Raw genomic sequence first — 21,004 nt, forward strand, 5'->3', positions numbered from 1 at the left:
TGTCCCATTTAATAAATCTTCATCTTTTATTATTCCTATATCTGATTTTTCATCAAAACTTTCTGAATATGAGGAAGAAGTAGTACTAATATCATTATCATATAGTTGAATAATTTCATATAACTGATTTCTTATATTTTCATCTAATATTAATGATTCTATCTTTTTCTTGACATTACAATTATTTTTATAGTGTCCTAATTTTCCACATTTATAGCATCTAGGTATTTTTCTTTTATGCTTTTTATGTTTAGAACTTTCTTTAGGATATTGTTCGTATTTTTTGCATTTATTTTTCTTATATCCTTTTTTATATGATTTTATTTTCTTATATCCTTGTTTATATGATTTTTGTCTCTTTTCTGGTTTAATTCTTTTATGGGGTTTATTTTGGGAAAGATTTAGACTATATCCGAATTGTTCGCAAAAGTCACCAAGTTCTTTGTGACCAGTCATCTTTACTTTATCAAGTTGTTTTTTGAGTTTTAGATCAGTACAAAGAGCTAGCCCTTCGACACATATTTCGGCTGATAATTCTCTTAGAGTATAAAGTTGATATGGTATGAGCCCCCCATTTTTGGTTTTAAGTCGATTGCGGACTTTTTCAGCAAAGAGATAGGGAAGACCAGAGATAAATTTTTCTTTCTAATGATCGGCACTACTATCTTCACGGATATAGTCGGGACAATCTCCATAGGCAACTTTCCTTTATTACTATTATTGATATTCATATTAAATAATTGATATTCATATATATATATATATATATATATATATATATATATATATATAGTTATTCTTTTGATTCTTAATGCAATTGCTCTCCTCTTTTATATCGCTAAATGTACTCTAGTAACAGATATATAGAATGCGCAGCCCAAGGGGTCCAAATACGGCCTTTGTTTCATCAAGAGTTTCTTTGCATTAATATAACTTCTATGATTATCAGTTACTAACTGCACCACATTATCTTTTCAATATCTTCGACAACTTTATCGAGCTCCTTGAATAATAATCTCTGTCATTCCCTTCTATAAAAGATCTATACGAAAGTGGAAAAAATTACACACCTCTCGTCTGAAAAGTGATTCTACCCCTCTCTCACTCTCTCTCAGCTGTATGAAATATTGACTTTATCCTTGCTATGTAGTCTAAAGCACTTTTGCATCTTGTTCCGGTGAAGTAAATCCGCCTCTTAAAGGACTCTGCCCTCTCGTCTGAAAAGCTCTGTGGCTCCAGCCTCTCTTTCCCAAAAGGAATTCCGCCCCCACACCCCCTCCCCCTCCTTTCTCTCTGTTTGGGGTTTTCTCTACCAGTGACCCATGATTCAAACTCCAATTACAGGCCTAAGTGAAATGGTTAGGGGTCTAGCTCTTAATTCAACGAAATTGGTGAAACTTATCCTTGGGTTCATCTCTAATCTCACTAAACCAAATAATCAAATATGATGGAATCAAATTCAGCTGAAAAATAACAAAGGATATGGCCAAGGAAGCGGAACATATTTTACAACCCTAACAAACAAAAAGATGGTATCAAGAAACGAGGAAACAATATGTGGAAAGTCATCAAATGCTTCCATTTCCTTTGGGATTATGTACAAAAATGGGCAACAAAATTACAGCCACTTGACTTTTCTCCCCCTCTCTCTCCATAATACTGAGATCGCTACCAGAAAGGGCGGAAAAGAGTGCCAGTGGGTAAAGTAGGCAATGTTTAATCCTTGAGCTACAAAATATCATCAACAAATTCCTAAAATGTCAGCAATCTTGTGATGTAAAAGAGCTTCCGTTATGATTAACAAAGAAAGAGGCCAAATAGTTTGCAAAACCCACGACGATCGCCGCTTTCACTTGACCTCTCTTCGGAATTGGCCGGTTCCTGTGACTTCCCATCATCCTTCTTCTATCTTCCATCACTTCCTTTCTTTCTGTCTCTGTGCGATTTCTGTGTCATTTGAAGGCTAAGATGTGCACTTTTAAATATATATATGGTGAGAGGAGTGGGGCTTGAAAGAAATGCCGTTTGTTATTGCATATATATCACGTGTTAATATGTTCCAAGTGAAGTTTTGTGATAGCAATTATCAGTGGTCGTTCATTAAGTTTTAGTGGAGCATTCGTGGATTCCTCATTATCTTTTTGTATTGGCCTTTCAAATCTTTATTGGGCTCCCCTCACTCAGCTTAATTTTTACTACTCTCTCTCTCTCTCTATATGGGATTGAGCTTAAAGAGTGCTCAAATGTGTAAGCATTTGGCTAGGGGTTATTTTTTTCTTTCTTCACCTCCACTCCAACCGGATTAATTGAGCGCTCTGTTTTTTCACAAGCTCATATCAACGGCCACGAGCTCACAGAGCTGGCAATGGGCTGAGCAGCCTGGTGCGGCCCAATCAGCCCTAGCCCTCCAATAAGTAGGGCCTAGGCCACAAATTGTGGTTCAAGGGCTGGGTTAGGACCAGTGTCGGCCCATTCCTCTCTTTTTCTTATTTTTCATTTTGTTATTTCTTCATTTGTTTTTTGGCTCAGCTCTAACATGACTAGGGTCGGGCTTGAGCCTGAGCCAATCTTATGCAGACAACAGTCGAGCTAGGGTCAGGGCTGGCACAGGCCATCCCGAGTCCACCCAAGGCCCGGCTTGTTGCCACCCTTACGAGCAAATATCTTCACTTGTTTCACTTTTCTTTGATGTGCCTTTTAGGACACGTTTCGTTTGTGTGAAATAGTTTTCTTGTAGGAAATTTATTTCTTAGGAAATAGATTTTTTAGATTTGGATTTTACATGTTTTTGCTCTCATGTTTGGTAATACTATTTATATTTCCTATGAAATTGTTTTTTGGGTTTGGTAGATTATTTGGGAATCTAACATCTTGGAATCTGGAATGTAAGCTATTTTCTCTCTCTAGAAATCCAATCTCTCTTTCTCTCTCTAAAAATCCAATCCCTCTCTAAAACCTATCTTATCTCTCTAAAAGCCCAATCTCTCTTTCTCTATCTAAAACCTATTCTCTCTCTCTCAAGAAACCCAATCTTTTTGCACATTCTAAAAATCCATTATCTCTCTTTCTAAAAACCTATTCTCTCTCTCTTGAAGCCCAATCTCTCTTTCTCTTTCTAAAAACCTATTCTCTCTTTCTCTCTCTACAAACCCGATCTCTCTCTAGAAATCCAATCTCTCTATAAAAACTCATTATCTCTCTAAAAATACAATCTATATTTCTCTCTCTAAAATTCTATTCTCTCTTTCCCTCTGTTAAAACTCATTCTCTCTCTAAAAACTGATTCTCTCTAGAAACCCAATCTCTCTTTCTCTTTCTAAAAACTCATTCTCTCTTTCTCTCTCTAAAAACCCATTTCTCTTTCTCTATCTAGAAACCTATTTTCTCTCTAGAAAACCAATCTCTCTCAATAAAACCCAATATCTATCTAGAAACTCAATCTCTCTTTCTCTATCTAAAAACCCATTCTCTCTCTAAATCCATTCTCTCTTTTTCTCTCTAAAACCCATTATCTCTTTCTAAAAACCCAATATCTCTTTTTCTTTCTCTTTCTGAACACCCATTCTCACTTTCTCTCTCTAGAAAACCAATATCTGTCTCTTTCTAAAAACCCATTATCTCTTTTTCTCTAAAAAAAACCAATTTGTCTTTCTCTCTCTAAAAAGTAGTATATTTCTTTAGAAACCCATTCTCTCTCTCTAAAAACCCATCCTCTCGTTTTAGAAATTCAATATCTCTTTTTCTCTCTAAAATCCCATCATCTCTCTAGAAACAATATCTTTTTCTCTATCTTAAATCCCATTATCTCTTTCTCTCTCGAAAAAATCATTCTCTATTTAAAAATCCAATTTTCTCTCTAAAAATCATTCATCTCTAGAAACACAATCTCTATTTCTCTCTCTAATAATCCATTATCTCTCTAAAAACCAATCTATCTCTAAAAACCCATTCTCTCTAGAAACTCAATCTCTCTAAAACCGATACTCACTCTAAAAACCCAATCTATCTTTCTCTCTCTAAAAACCCATTCTCTCTTTAATAACCGATTGTCTCTTTCTCTATCTAAAACCCTCTATCTAGAAACCCAATCTCTCTTTCTCTCTCTAGAAATCCATGCTTTCGTTCTCTCTCAAGAAATCAATCTCTTTCTCTCTAAAGCCCAATCTCTTTTTCTCTCTCTAAAAACCCAATCTCTCTTCTCTCTCTAAAATTTCATTATCTCTCTCTAGAAACCAACATCTCTTTCTCTCACTAAAATCCCAATCTCTTTCTCTCTCTAAAAACCCAATATCTCATTCTCTCGAGAAACCCAATATTTGTTTTAAGTTTTCTAAAAAATATTTTTGGCTTACTACAAACAATAATAGATTGAAGAGTGAAATAAAAAAATAAAATAAAAGGGGGGGGACTTCTTAATGGGCCAGGCCCAATATTTTATTTTGGGTTGGGTTGGGTTAGGCCAGGCTTTGATAATGCATATTCGGGGGCGGGGTGGGATTTTTGGTACACTTTTCGGGCCGGGCCTTATCGGGGCAGGCCAAAGTATTTTCGGGCTTTGCCGAGCCTCGGGCCAGCCTTGCCCCCATGGCAGCCTTACTTGCACCCTTGCCATCGATTATTTTGAAAGAAATTGAAATCATACCTACATAGGTATGATTCAAATTTCTTAGATTTTGGACACTTTTTATAGAAATTAATTTCATAGGTAAAAGGTTTCTTACTCTTGTGACGGATCAAATGTGATAAATTAGTTATTTTCTAAGAAAATAATTTCTAAGAAATCATTTTCATACGAACGGAACATACCCTTATTGACTACTTTTTCCATGAAAGAAAACCAATGAACGTGTATGTCTTCAGATATTTCACTGATGACCTAGATCTTGATCTAGATGCACTGATTGCTTGCATCTTCCATTATTGCCGTTTATAATGCTTATCTTTTAAAATGGTTCAGCTAACAACCTCCCCAGTGCAAAATCAGCATTATATCGACGGTCTCCAATTTTGTAATTGATAGTATTTTTTTATATGTAAAAGTATATAATGAGATCATTTATCTTTGGTACAAGATGGTCACTATTAATCTTGACCATTGGATATAAAATTGGATAATTACATTTATTTCATTGACTAAGCTCGAACTTTAAAATATTGTAGAATCGAGATAACCCAATCACCCCTTTGAGCAAATCGGGATATCTCAAATCCATACTAGATGTGGTGAGCAGTCCACATTAATGATTTCAACACTTCAATAGCTTGCCCAAAATGCAATTACATGTGCAACACAATTGGGAAAAATAAATAAACAAGAAAGCAAACAATATAGGAAATCATCAAAGAACAACACAAATGAAAGTAGAGAGGGACACACACATTTACATAGTTCATCCAAGATGGCCTACGTTCACGGGCAAGACGGCAAATATGTATTCACTCTGAAGAAGAAAATTTACAAGATGGGGAATATGTAGAGTTATGTTAGACAATATCAAGGAAAACTCAAACAAAAGAACTTCTTACCACAACCACCTACAATCGACTTCTTTCTTGGATTCACCGATACTGTAAAAAAATGCCGATAAAATGATCTAATATGATCCAAATGATGGTGCTAGGGTTTTGTTGCAAAACCCCCAATGTCCAACCCTCAATCTTCTTTACAAGCTCTATTTTCTCTACAAAAGAATTCACCCCTATTCAATACATGTTTCCCTCTCAATTTTTGTTTTTTGAGCTTCCATTAAAAAGCCACTTTTTAATTATGAAAGTACCCCTCACCTTAGTGAGAATACCATAGGGTGTGATTTTTTGCATCACATCCTAACAATCTCCGTCTTAATACAAAATCACATCTTTGCCTTTCTAACCCTCACATTTTTTCTTTCTTGAAACCTATAGAAGTTAGAAGCGCTTCATAAGCATATTTGCAAGGTTATCTTCCAATTGAACTCTTTCATCTTCAACAACTTATCGAATATAGTGATATTGAACCAATATGTGTATTGACCTCTTGTGGTGAACCGAGTTCTTGGCCAGATAGATAACACCCATATTGTTACAAAATAGTTCCATGAGCTTGCACACAATGCCTAGCTCATTCATCAATCCTTGAAGCGACTAGACTTTTTTTAATGCCTCTGTTGCCGCCATATACTCGGCTTTGGTAGTTGACCATGCTATCGTGTCTTGGAGCCTTGACATCTAACTTACATGTCCATTTGCAAATTGAAAAACAAATGCGGTAGTCTACCTACCTCATCGGCAAAATCTGCATCTACAAAACCATGTAATGGAGTTGACCCATTGCCAAATGTGATGCATAACTAGTTGTGTCTCTCAAGTACAAAGCATCTATTTTGTTGCTTCCCAATAAATCTTTCCAGGGTTTGCCATAAACCAACTTAGAATACCACCTGTATACGCGATATCCGGTCTTGTACATATTATGACAAATATTAAACTTCCAATCACATTTACATAGGGCACCTTAGCCATGTTTCTTCGGACTTTGCCTTGAAGACAATTTGAAGTGAAGCGCTAGGGGTGTCTTCACCAACTTTACAACTTTCATGCCAAAATTTTCAAGCATCCTTTCTATGTAACCCTTTTGGGATAGTGAATAAATTTCATTTCGTCTATCCCTTTCAATTTTAATACTAAGGATTTGCATTGCCGGCCTGAGATCCTTCATCTCAAATCTTTAGCTTAAAGAAGTCTTGAACTCATCAATTTTAGCCTTATCTTTGCATACCAAAAGCATGCCATCAACATATAAAACTAAAATCAAGTATGTACCATCATCAAAGAACTTTAAATACTTACTTCTTGTATACCTAAGGCTCATCATGAACATATCAAATGTTTTATACCATTGTCTTGATGCTTGCTTGAGCCCATACAAGAACTTCTTCAATTTGCACACAAGTCCTTCTTTACCCTTTTCTACGAAGCTTTTTGGTTGTTGCATGTACACTTCCTCTTCAAGTTCTTCATGCAAAAATGACGTCTTCACATCCATTTGCTCAAGCTTTAAATAATGCATTGCAATTAAATCGAGCATCAAGCGAATTGAGACCAACTTGACTACCGGTGCAAAAATTTCATCAAAATCAATGCATTGCTTTTGTGAAAAACCTTTTGCCACCAATCCTGCCCTATATCTTTCAAGCTTGTCATCGGACCCCTTATTTATCTTGAACACCCATTTACAACCAGCAGCCTTTCTATCTTTTGGTACGTTCACCAAATCCTAAGTCTTTTTTCTTTGAAGGGTCAATATCCCTTCTTATATAGCTTTTTTCCAATGCTCGGTACCATTACCATCAATGACTTCAAATAATGATGTTATTTCTTCATTTTCGGCTATCAAAGTACGCAAAGTATTTGGATCCACATAATCTTTGTGCCACTCGGGTGCAAGAGTTTCTCTAGTAGAACGCCTATTTGCCAAAGGCACAACTTCATCATGATGGCCATATGGTTCTTCATCTTGATTTCTTAGTTCTTCCTGCTCTTCACCATGATTAATAAGTATATTCTCATAAGGCATAGTTGCACTTGATGGAAGTATTTAAGGGTTGCTTTCAAATTTTTAGCTCTTTTGTTGCACTTTTTGACCATTGTTCTTCATCATCATCCATTTTGCCAATACCTTGAATTCATCAAAATGCACATCCTGATAAATGAAGATTTTTCGGGTACTTGGATCCCATAATTGATATCCCTTCACACCCTTTCTATAACCCACAAAGATGCACTTCTTTGACCTTAGATCCATTTTTTTTTTTTTGGCAACTTGGAATAAGTACATATGCATCACAACAAATTTTTTTTAAATCGGAGTTGTCACTAAGAGTTCCATATCATACCTCATTAGGAATTTTACTTCACAATGCTACCGTAAGTGACCGGTCAATATGATAACAAGCCATTGATATGGCTTCCGCCCATAATTCTTATTCTAGACCGACTTTGCTTAACATACTCATCGCAAGCTCTATCAACGTGCGATTCATTATCTCGGCCACACCATTTTGTTGAGGATTATAGGCATATGTGTAATGCCTAGTAATTCATTCGGTCTTGCAAAAACTTTTAACTCATTTGATACAAACTCTCTACCATTATCGGTCCGAAGAACTTTAATGTGATGCCCCATAGATTTTTCAACTTCGATTTTAAAATTCTTGAATGCACATAACACATTACTTTTGGACTTGAGAGTTTTGATTCATACTTTTCTTGAGAAGTTATCAACAAATGAAACAAAATATAATACACCTTCATAAGATGTAGTCAGTGAAAGGCCCCATACATCTAAGTGAATATAATCAAGTTTGCGCTTGCTTGTATATTTTCCGGCCTTGAAAGGTTGTTTATGTTGCTTTCCATAGACATAATGGTCACAAAATTCGGATCCATAAATTTTAAGTGTAGGAATAAGACTCATCTTCATCAATGCCTCCTTACCCTTATGACTCATATGCCTCAATTTTCTATGCCATAGGTGAAATGGAACTTCCTCACCGTCTACCACCAAATATACTTGATCATTTATCGTTGTCCTTCCTAATAACTTATACAAGTTCCCAACTAAGATTCCTTTTTTCACAATTAAAGCGCCTCTTGATACTTTGAATTTTCTACTTTGACTGGTGAACTTATAACCTCCCGAGTCTAGAGAAGGGAGGGAAGTCAAACTCTTTTCTAGTTCTAGCACATGCTTAACATCCTTAATTGCCCTAATTTTCTCATTAAACATTATTAGGCGAACCGAACTTATTTAAACCACCTTGTTAGTTGAGTTATTACCCATGGATACCGATCCTCCTTCATATGACTCATATGAGTCAAACTATGATCTATGTGGGCACATGTGGTGGGCAACTCTACTCTCAAATATCTAATTTTGATATAATATAGAGTTATAAGCCACTATCAATACTTTACTCTTTTATGAATTTGGATGTAGACTCTTCAACTTGATTTACTTCATTCTTAGATTCAATTTATCTTTCAGCTCCCGAATTAGGAGATTGGAAGAATTTACCCCATTTATTTTAAAACAATTATTCCTTATATGACCAGGCTTCCGACAATGCCAACACACATTATTGTTATTGGGCTCTCTAGATTTTGATCGAAATCTTGAATTACTTTTTGAACGATTCCTCGATGAATTACCCCGTTCATTCGATCGACCTCTTGGCATAAGTGCTTCCGTCTTTGATTCCACCGAACTTCCCAAAGATTTCTTCTTTCAAAGTTCATCGGCAAGTAAGGCTTTACACACTGAGCCCAAATCAAGAGAATCTTTTTCACTACAACTCAATGTAGTAACAATGTTATCATAAGATTCATGCAATGAACACAGTAATGTGGCTGCCTTATCATCTTTCATTCTCGTACCAATACTTTTAAGTTGACAAATGATATTATTGAAGTCATTCAACTGTTGTGATACAATTGCGCCCTCTTTCAATATCAAGGAATGCAATTTTCTTTTTAAGAAAATTCTGTTTGTAAGACATTTTATTTGATACAAACTTTCCAATTCTTCCCACAAATCTTTTGCCGACTTTTTCCCAACGATGTCAAACAATACTTCATTCACCAACCACAAGAGGACAGTGGCTCGTGCCTTCATATCAAGTTCATCCCAATCATCATCGGTCATATTGATCGGTTTTTTATCTTTTCCAAGTAATGCCTTGTGTTGCCTTTGATGTACCAATAAATCTTGCATTTGAAATTTCCAAATTTCAAAATTATCTTTCCCATTAAATTTTTCCACCTCAAACTTGTGAGATGTTATTTTTCTAAAAATACTACAGTAATTCCTTAAGCTCTCATACCACTTAATGTAGAATCAAGATAACCCAATTATCCCTTTGAGCAAATCAGGATATCTCAAATCCCTACTAGATGTGGTGAGCACTCCACATCAATGATTTCAACACTTCAATTAACATGCCCAAGATGTATTACAAATTCATTGTAATTGAAAAAAATAAATAAACAATGAAGCAAATAATATGAGAAAGCATCAAAGAATAACACAAATAAAAGTAGAGAGGAACACGCATTTATGTGGTTCACCCTAAGATGGGCTACATCCACAGGCAAGACGGCAAAGATGTATTCACTATAAAGAGAAAAATTTATAAGCTTTGGGATATGTAGAGTTACCTCATACAATTTCAAAGAAAGCTCAAATAAAAGAACTTCCTACTACAAAACCAACTACAATCGATTCCTTTATTCGATTCACCGATGCCGTGAAAAAATGCCGACAAAATGGCTCAACACGAGCCCAAATGATTGTGCTAGGGTTTTGTTGGAAAACCCTCGGTTTCTACCCCCAATCTTCTATACAAGCTCCATTTTCTCTACAAAAGAGTTCAGCCCTCTTCAATACACGTTTCTCTCTCTCTCTCTCTCTCAAAAAACCTGTTTTTTAAGCCTTCACAAAAAAACCCCTTTTTAATGATGAAAATGCCCATCACTCAGTGAGAATGCATAGGGTGTAATCTTTGCATCACATCCCAACACGAAAGAACTTTTTTTGAACTTTGTGATACATCCAAGCTATCAAATTTCACATCGGATGGTTGTAGCTAATTGTGACCTCCTTATATCAAAAGTAAATGGTCTTATTGTATTCAATCTTTTTTTTTATTGTAGCCGTCCATTTGATCATTGAAGGATTTGCTAGTCGGTATTTTGGAGGTTGCATTTTGTTGACCACCCCTGGACCTCAACCTAAGAGTCAAAATAAAATAAACCATTCAATGACTACTTGTTGTAAGGACATTTATACCATACTCCCTAGAAAGCATAATTTACATTTACTCCCTCGGTTGGAAGACCTACTTGGGTCTTGGAAGGAATTTTTCAAACCACCAAAGAATTACTAGATGATTATTCTCACAATAATAAAATTTAAAATTTGATTTTTTTAATTTCTTACCCTCTGAAAGTTGAATGGTCTCTATTCAATCTTGATACATTTTTTTTTTTGAGGAAATTCTTCGTATTGAGGTTAATCTATGAGTTGAAAAGATCCCCACAATTTGAGGTCCTGAAATTAAACGCAAGGAGGGTTTTACCCGAGGGAATAAATGGGCGGTACACTCGCGAGGGAGTATAATATCTGTTAGATTTTTGTAATTCCATAAAATGAGGGTGTCATGCCACAGGAGTACTCTTGGCTCACAAGGACTAGGAGGTGAATGTTGGTTGAGCTAGTGAGTCGAATTATTGACGAATGACAAATGTGAAACGAAGAACAAATGTATGGTCCTAAGTAGCAAAGGTGAGTATTTAACGAGACTGACTTGGATGAAATATGCTGTCTTGGGTGATGTAAAAGGGAGAGTGTGTGTGTGACTAATAGGCATATATAACTCGTAAAATATAAGATGACAAAATAAATGGATTTAATGTTAATTTTTCACACTTACCCACAGACAAAGAATATTATTTTTATATTTATAGGAAAAAGTTTATATAAGGATGCTACCTTATAATGTAGAACTACGGATGCCCCTCAAAAATCCATCGGAAAAGGTAGTTTTAATGTTGAAAAACCCTGATTGATCATCTAGACATTGAGATGTATGACTTTGAAAAATAAAAAGATTTTAAGTCCCAGAAATAGTACATTTTACAACATATTATCTACACTGTCCATTTTCAAGATTTTCATATGTTTATAGATCTACTTGATTTTAACCATTTTGAAATTTAAAATTTTATAATTAGATATAAAAATAGATTTTGAGATAATCCTAAGAATATTTTTACATCAAAATTATATACCATGATAAAATTTGAAGGTACACCTTACCTCTATACCTACGGATGCATCCACTTGCAAACTGCACCCATATTTATATTATGAGGAATGATCATGTGCATTTAAAATACATAATAACACGGTGTATTGTAATACTTTTACTCATTCTTTTCAAAAAGGGAAAGGTTTTTATGCTTCCTCTACACCATAGAAGTTCTATCTTTCCCCTACCATCCAGCCATCCAATTTTGATCAAGAGAGCCACTCACCGTTTGATCTTAGATCCAACTTCTCAAAGTATTTTATTTTTAGTTTTTTTTATACAAATTGTATGAATATGAAATTTGGTACATGCCATCGTCTCATTGGGGCACACCTATAAAAAATATTAAAAATATTTTTTTGATAAAATATAATGATCAAAATACCTTTTGAAACTTTCAGGAGTATTTTGATCATTCTATTTTATTGGAAATATTTTTTTTATATTTTTTGCTAGTGTGAGCTTAATAGAGGAATGGACGTCCAAAATTTGGTATCAAAATAGTTTATAAAAATAAAAATAAAAGATAAAATAGCGTAAAAACGTTACATTGTGATTGAGGCAATCTTAGCTCTCTATTCAGAATGGATGGTTGGATAAGGGGAAGGATAGAACTTTTTGCGGCCTTGCAGAACAAACACCCAAAACTTTGGGTTTCGCTCATCCCTCTCTCCTACACCCCTATACATCCAATACCCAAAGTCACTCTCCCTCTCTCTCTCGATGCTCTTCTTATCATCAAAGTCACCCTCTCCCTCTCTCTCATGCAATGTCGCGTTCAAACTCCGGTCATCAAACCCTCATTTCTTCTCATCTTTCTCACTTCTATGCCCGGATTGAATACCCCACCCCACCCCACCCCACCCCACCCCACCCCAAAATCTCCTTCAAGTCCCCCATTCGAACCCCCGATCTCTCCTTATGCTTTCCCATATATACAAGTACCTATTTTTGTGGTTTCCTTGACATGCCATGAGGGAAGATCAAGTAGAATTTCTTAGGTGGAGATCTCACGTCAATCGAAGACGGTGATAGGAAACCTAAGCCAGTGAAGGAAAAGGAATGAGAGGGCTATCAGTAACGCTCTCTTGAGTTCTTTATAATAGAGCATCTTTGTAGAGAGAAAATTTATGAAAAATAAGATGTTCAAAATAAAGAAAAAAGTTAGTTTTTTAGTCGTTCAGTGGGTGTTCTACAAAGAAAGACTGTGTTTTAAGACTTGAGAGAAAAAGCTTATAATCTCTTGTATTCTTCATGTTTGCATGGTGTTTATTTGATTAGTAGAAGAGAACTTTACTGCCCTATAGACGTACGCAACTTGACGAACCACATAAATCTTTGTCACTGTTTTTTTATTTGTCTACACTATTTTTCTTTCCATTATTTTTGTGAAACCTTAGTTTTTATCCTCCTATAATAAAAGGAAAATTCCCAAAAAGTATAAACATGTTAATGGAAATAGGCTTCATGCACTACATTCTCCCACTTGAAGACATGTTTCCATTCTCACTAGTCTGCTCCAAGAAATTACTGCCCACCAGTTACTAGTCATCAAGTAACATCAAGCCCCAAAGACGTCCTTCACAAAGTGAACTTCCCTCTCCCAAAGGGCTTAATCAACATATTTGCTAGATTCTCATCAGTATGAATTTTCTGTAATAAAATTTTATGTCTTCTACCACATCATAAATAAAGTGAAATTGAACATTAATATGTTTAGTCTTGTCATGGAAGGCTGGATTCCTTGCTAGAAATAAGACACTCTGGTTATCACGATGACGCAATATATCTTCTTGCACAATTTAGAATTCACTAAGTAATCTGTTTAGCCAAATTGCTTCTTTAGATGAGCAAGTAAGTGATATATACTTAGCCTCTGTCGAAGACAATGCCACTACAGATTGTAACCTTGATAACCAACTAATTGCACGACCTCCCAAAGAAAAAACATGTCTGATAGTAGACCTTTTTTTATCCAAGTCACTTGCAAAATTTGCATCAACATAACTTGTGAGTTTCAAATCTATTCTACTGTAACAAATACCAGCATTGCAAGTTCTCTTCAAATACTGAAGGATCCACTTCACAGCAATTCAGTGATCATGACATATATCTACTCACAACTCCCTTTGCTTGTGTTATGTCAGGTTTGGTGCTGACCATAACAGACATGAGGTTCCCTACTGCGGATGAATATGGTACTCGAGACATCTGTGTTTTCTCTGCTTTGGTGCTAGGATATTATTTTGAAGACAACTTCATATGCATAGGAAAATGGGATACTAACTGTTACATGTTTGAAAACAAATCATGCATGTGAGACTTTTATTTGACTTTTCTCTCTTTTATTTTGGGCCATTGCATTTCATCTAATCTAATGGTTATGGTGTTGTAGGAACTTTACTCTTTTAAAGGGATTAAAACAGTTTTGTTTAGAGAGAGAAATAGCGAGAAAAAGATAGAAAGATTGGATTGCAATTGTCTTTTCTCTTGAGGGCTTAGTATGCTCTGTTTTAGATAGAGAAATTGAGCAAAATGCTTGAACTCCATTGTGGGTTTGCTGTGTGCCATGTTTTAGTAAGAGAAAGTGTTAAAGAGAACCTATTTTTGGGTGTTCTTAGTGCCTTGTTTTTGGGGCTTTGTTTCTGTTTCGAGTGAGAAAGGGCTCTTAGAAATTGATATTTTGAGCTTGATTTCACTTTGTAATATTATCAAATCAGTAAGTAAAGTCTCGCCCCATTCTCCCATGGATGTAGGTCACTATTTATGACCGAACCACGTTAAATCTTTGTACCCTGTAGATTGAATGTTGTTGGATTTTTCATTTCATGTTCTTGCTTTGATATTATGTAGTTTCCATTGCTTGTTTATATTGATATGAATGCACAATAGTTGTGAATGTCATAAACCCTTGCTGATTTTTCACCGATCTATCCCAACACTAACCGATTTAACATTATACATATTGAAGCGTTGTAGAACCCTTTCCACATAACTCTTCTGAGTTAACCTATTTTTCATATTTTTCCTGTCTCTATGTACACTCATCTCAATAATTCGATTAACGACTCCCAAATCTTTCATCTCAAATTCCCTAGCCAATTGAGCTTTAAATGTTGAAATATACTCTTTGTTTGGTTCTACAAGAATCACGTCATCGATATATAATAACATGATAATAAATATTCCAATACCACATGTACGAAAATAGGCACAATGGTCAGCTTCACATCTATAAAAATTTAAGTTATGAAAGAGTCAAATTGTTTGTACCAATACTTTGGCGCATCTTTCAACCCATACAACGATTTATTGAGCTTACAAGCCAAATTCTCTTTATCTTCCTCAACAAAACCCTCAGATTAGGTCATATAAATTTCTTCTACTAAATCACCATACAAAAATGCAGTTTTCACATCTAATTATTCCAACTCTAAATAAAAAACAACAGTTATAGCCACAACAACTCTAATAGTGGATATACGCACAATAGGAGAAAAAATCACATCAAAATCAATGCTTGATATTTTAGCATAGCCATTCACAATCAATCGAGCTTTGTATCTTTCAATAGTATCACCATGACCTTTCTTCTTTTAGAAGACCCATCTACAACCAATTGCCTTTCAGTTTTCTGATAATTTGAAGAGGCTTGATTTTTTATGTTTTTTACAGGGCATCCATCTTTCCTTCCATGGATGCTCTCCATTGACCGACTTCATTGACCTCAAATGCCTTACGAAAAGAAATTGGCTCATCCTCCTTTATTAAGCATGCATTGGACAAGATATAGCCGTCAAGCCTCACATGAGCCTTTTTAGGCCTATCAGATCTTCTTAGTTTAAGGCCACCTAAATATTCTGCAAGCTCTTGGACAATTTCAAGTTCTTGGTCTTGACCAATATCTTACTGGTTCTTATCGGTGCATTTCACTTTAATAGTTTGCATTTAACTCATCTTTATTTTTCTGTATGGAATTTTCATTGAAAATAACATCTCGGCTAACTATAACCTTGTGGTTAATAGGATCCTACAATCAGTAGCCCTTTGTACCACTAGCATAGCCATGAAAATCTCACTTGGATTTTTCATCCTAATTGGTTCTTTTCTCCTTTGGAATCAAATAATATGCATCACAACAAAAAACATGAAGGAAAGAATAATAAATTGGTTTGCCTATCCAACCTCTTATTGTATCTTGTAGTCAATAGCAGAATTGGGAGACCTATTGATTAGGAAACAAGCTGTATGAACTACTTCTACCTAGAAACACTGCTCTAACGCAATAACACTCAACATACACATGGCACGCTTTATAATGGTATGATTCATCCTTTCAAATAATACCATTTTGCTGAGGTGTTTCAGGAACTGTCAACTGCCTAGCACTACCATGCTCACTACAAAAGGCATTTAATTCACCAAAACAAAATTCTCCCCCATTATTAGTACTTAAACATTTGGTATTCTTACATTCTGATTTTCTATCAAGGCCTTAAATTTTTTGAAACAACTGAAGGCATTTGATTTCTTTTTCAGCATATAAACCCTCACTTTAATTAAAAAATTATCAATAAAAATGGCAAAATATGCAACACCCCCCCCATAGAAACAACATGTAATTCCGGTGTCCGAATGAATTAATTCTAAAAAATTCTTACTTTTAGCTGTGGATAAAAAAAATCACAATTTGTTCTGCTTTCCAAACAAGCATGACTCACAAAAATTTTATTAAAAGATTTTAAACCGGGGATAAGATTGTTATCGACAAGTACCTTGAGTCCACGCTCGCTCATGTGACCCAAACGTGCATGCCACGTCATGACGAAGTCCACTTTTGCAATAATGGCATTTCTCAAAATTGCTCCTCCAACAAGTCTGTATAAATTGCATGCTAACTCTTATTTTGTAATCACTAGTGCTCCTTTTGAAATTTTCAGACATCATTTTTCACCTGTAAATTTGAAGCCTTGCCTATCAACTTTTGCTAAGGACAATAGACTCCTTCTGAGATCTGAAACATGTCTAAAACCTGAGATGGTACATATGTCTCCTTTGCACATCTTGATTCTCACGTCTCTAATTCCCACTATTTTACATGACATTATTTTCTATGTAAACTATACCTCCATCACATAGTTGGTACTTATAGAGCCAATCCCTATGTAGAGTCATGTAAATGGATGCACCTGAATCAAGTAACCGATACTACAAAATTTCCTCTCTATCCACAAACAAAACTTCCATATATGTAGGAAACTCAATTTCTTCTATTAGATATCCTTGAGATCCATTGGAATTAGACTTCTCATTAGAACCAAATTTAGGGGCTTCCGGGTTCCCTTTTTGTGCCTTACATAGCTCCAACACTTCACTTTTATGCCTTCTTGTTTTGGATTGTAACTGACATCTATCATTAGTTCTCTCCATTGATCTTTCTCATGAAACCAAAATATTCCTAGAGGAATCTTTATCAGACTTTCGCCTAGACTCCTCTGTCATTAGTGCTGAAACAACATAATCAAATTCAAGAGATTTCGTACTACTGAGATTCATGATTAATCCAACCCATGATTCCGGCATAGAATAAAGTAAAATAGCCGTTTTGTCTTCTTTATTAATTTTTACATCCAATGACATCAACTTACTAATTAAGGCAATAAATTCATTTAAGTGACAAATAAAAGAAGAGATTTACAAAGTTCGACAAGTTGCCTACGTCCACGGGGAACAAAATTCGCTTCCACTAATAAGAAAAAGGGAAAATATCATTGTACATCCTATTTTGGTGTATCCTTTCTTTGTAGACCCTCATGTTTGAAGTATATCGGGCGGCATTAACTTTTCTAAAAACCTATCTTCTAACCCCCTAATCCTTATTAACCCAAATATTTTTCTTTTTGTTAACCTTTTTGTCATAAATAAATATATAAAAGACATCCACACCCAACATCTCTCTCTGGCTTCATTTCACTGGTTTTCACTCGTTTTCTCACCATTTCTCTCTCACTACTCTCTCTCATTCCCTCTTTCTCTCTCACTGGTTTTCACTCATTTTCGAACTCCATCTCTCTCTCACATCACCGTCTCTCTCTCTCATATCACCGTCTCTCTCTCATATCACCGTCTCTCTCTCTCAAGATTCCATCTCTCTCTCTAAATCCCAAACTCTATCTCTCTCTCTATCCATCTCTCTCTCTCTCTCTCAAAATCCCATCTCTCTCTCGCATCATCATCTCTCTCTCTCTCTCTCAAAATTCCATCTCTCTCTCTAAATCCCAAACTCCATCTCTCTCAGAAACTCCATCTCTCTCTCTCTCTCTCTCTCTCTCCCTAAAACGTTCCCTTGTTGATCTTCCAGCTCTTATGAAACCGCCAAAAATTGTGAAAAAAATGCCAAAACCTTGCAAAAAACCCTCCATTTTTACGTATCAAAGCTCACAAAAACCACGAATAATGATCCACCTTCGCCTCAAAATCACCGAATTTCACACCAAAACCACCAATTCTCATCCCATATCCACCAAATTTTGATTGAAAAAAATGCTAAAAAACCTGCAGAAAACCCTATATTTTTACATATCAAAGCTCACGAAAACCATGAATAATGATCCACGCCTCAAAATCTCCGAATTTCACACCAAAACCACAAATTCTCATCCCAAATCCACCAATTTTTTACTAAAACCCCAATTTTCACCTCAAAACCACCACTCTTGGTCTCAAAACCACTCAAAAACCTCATGGTTTTTCTCATGGTGCAAATGCCCAAGAACCCCATCTTTTGCTCATGGTCGGAAATCTGACCCACAAAATGGGGCCTTCTCTAATTTCAATACTCTCTTTGAAGATTCCGGTGAAATTTCAGGTGCAAAATCTGACCCACAAAACATTCAAAGATTATTCGAAGATTCCGGTATAAAATCAGAGTCCGGTGAAGTTTCCCTTCAAAACATTGAACAAATAAACCAAGATTTCACCCATTTCAACAACACGCCATTTGAAGAATGTGACCAAATCTCAGGAAAAACATCAAATTCCAGCAAAATATCTAACCCACAAAGAGAAAGCCGTTGTAAGTTCAACACCCCGTTTGAAGATTTCGGACAAAAATCAAATTCTGGGAAACAAACGGACCAACAAAGAAACATCCTCTGCAACTTCAAGACCAACTTTGAAGGTTCTAGCAAGTTTTCCGGCCGAAAATTTGACTCACAAGACACAACCATATGTAATTTGAGCTTCCCCTTTGAAGATAGAGAGGGACGGTGATGTGAGAGAGAGATGGAGTTTTAGAGCGAGAGAGATATGAAGTTTGGGTTTTAGAAAGAGATGGACTTTTGAGAAATAGAGACGGTGATGTGTGAGAGAGAGATGGAGCTTTAGAGAGAGACAAAGTTTTAAAACGAGTGAAAACCAGTGAGAGAGAAAGAGGGCATGAGAGAGAGTAGTGAGAGAGAAATGATGAGGAAATGAGTGAAAACCAGTGAAATGAAAAGAGAGAGAGATGTTGGGCGTGGATGTCCTTCATATATTTATTTAGGACGAAAAAAGTTAATAAAAAGCAAAATGTTTGGGTAAATAGGGATCAAGGGGTTAGAAGACAGGTTTTTGAAAAAGTTAATGCCGCCATATAGACTTCAAACGTGAGGGTCTACAAAGAAAAGATATACCAAATTACGGTGTACAATAATATTTTCCCTAAGAAAAAACCATGCAAGAATGGAGAATTCAAGAGATTACAAGCTCTCTCTTTCAAGCCCTAAAACAAGTTTTTTTCTCTCTATAACACCCACCCAAGGGTTAAAAAACTAAACCTTCTCTCTATTTTGCGTATCTTATTTTTCGCTTTTCTCTCTATAAAGATGCTCTTTCATAAAGAACCCAACAGACCATCACCTGATAGTCCTCTCATCCCTTTTCCTCCTATCACCCTCTTAAATTGATGAGAGATCTCCTGCACGCAAGAAATTCTACTTGATCTTCCCTCATTGCATATCAAGGAAACCAAAAAAAATAGGAACTCTCATTTATGGGAAAGCTTAATCACGTACATCCCATATCTGTACGAGTTATCCTCCCATAATAAAAAGAACATTCCCAAAAAAGCAGAACATTTTTCTCCCAATGATAGTGCTCTCCAGCACAACAGAACAATGATGATGAGAAGAGGAATGCATATTACAATGCCTATGAATCAGTCAAATTGGATTTCGTCTTATGAATTAGAGGAAAATATCCATATTTTCAAGCTCAATTATACTCATGAAGGTCTATGGTTAGAGGGCAAATACGAATGAGGAAAGGGTGGTTGCATCCTTCATGCATTGCGATGATATGAATCCCTTTTATCGCCCAACCTATACCCACGACCTCATAAGGGGATTTTGTATCAATTACCCATTTATCTATTTTGAAAGAAATGATGAGTTTAGGGTTCTTTTTGGGCTCGGTTTGTCATTGACGAGTTCCCCAGTGTTGCTCCTTTGAAAACTTTTAACCTAATCTCATATGTGAAGTGAAAGAGACTGGTACACTGATTCCTTTTGTTAGTCATGTTCCCTTGCTTTTCATGCACTGTTCTTTTACACTATGGTTGGTTACATCTCTTCTCTCCTCTACTCTTTGCTACCATGAGTTGGCATGGAACGGGGAGAATTTCAATGAGGGGAGAGAGAAAGCAAAATAGTAAAAGTTACATCACTTAAAATCCATTGACTGACTTCCCAATTTGACTGGGTCTGGGATTTCTTTGCTTATCATGATGGACAGTCCAAGTGTCCAATACATCCTATAACAGTGTATTTAGTCCAAGAGTCCAATACATCCTATAACAGTGTATTTAAAAATAACATGATCATTCCCCTTATATTACAATGTTTATAACTTTTATATGTTGTATGGTAAAACTTTTGGATAAGATACGAGGCAACAATCACATTTTGAGATGTAGTTTCTCTCATGTTCGACCAAGATGCATTTGAAGGGAAATGTTAATATTTGATCTAAAGACAAATAATACTTTTGTTGTGCGTGGAAGCTCAAAACATGACGGGTTGATTTTTGGAAAATATAGCACGAAAAAAATAAAACATGCAACAAACAAGAAAAAGTGATACGTGATAGCTTCCTACAATTTTTTTTTTTTTAATCTTTAT

This window comes from Amborella trichopoda, chromosome 2 (genome assembly GCF_054954075.1).
Source record: "Amborella trichopoda isolate Santa Cruz 75 chromosome 2, AtrichopodaSantaCruz75HAP2 v2.0, whole genome shotgun sequence".
NCBI lineage: Eukaryota > Viridiplantae > Streptophyta > Magnoliopsida > Amborellales > Amborellaceae > Amborella > Amborella trichopoda.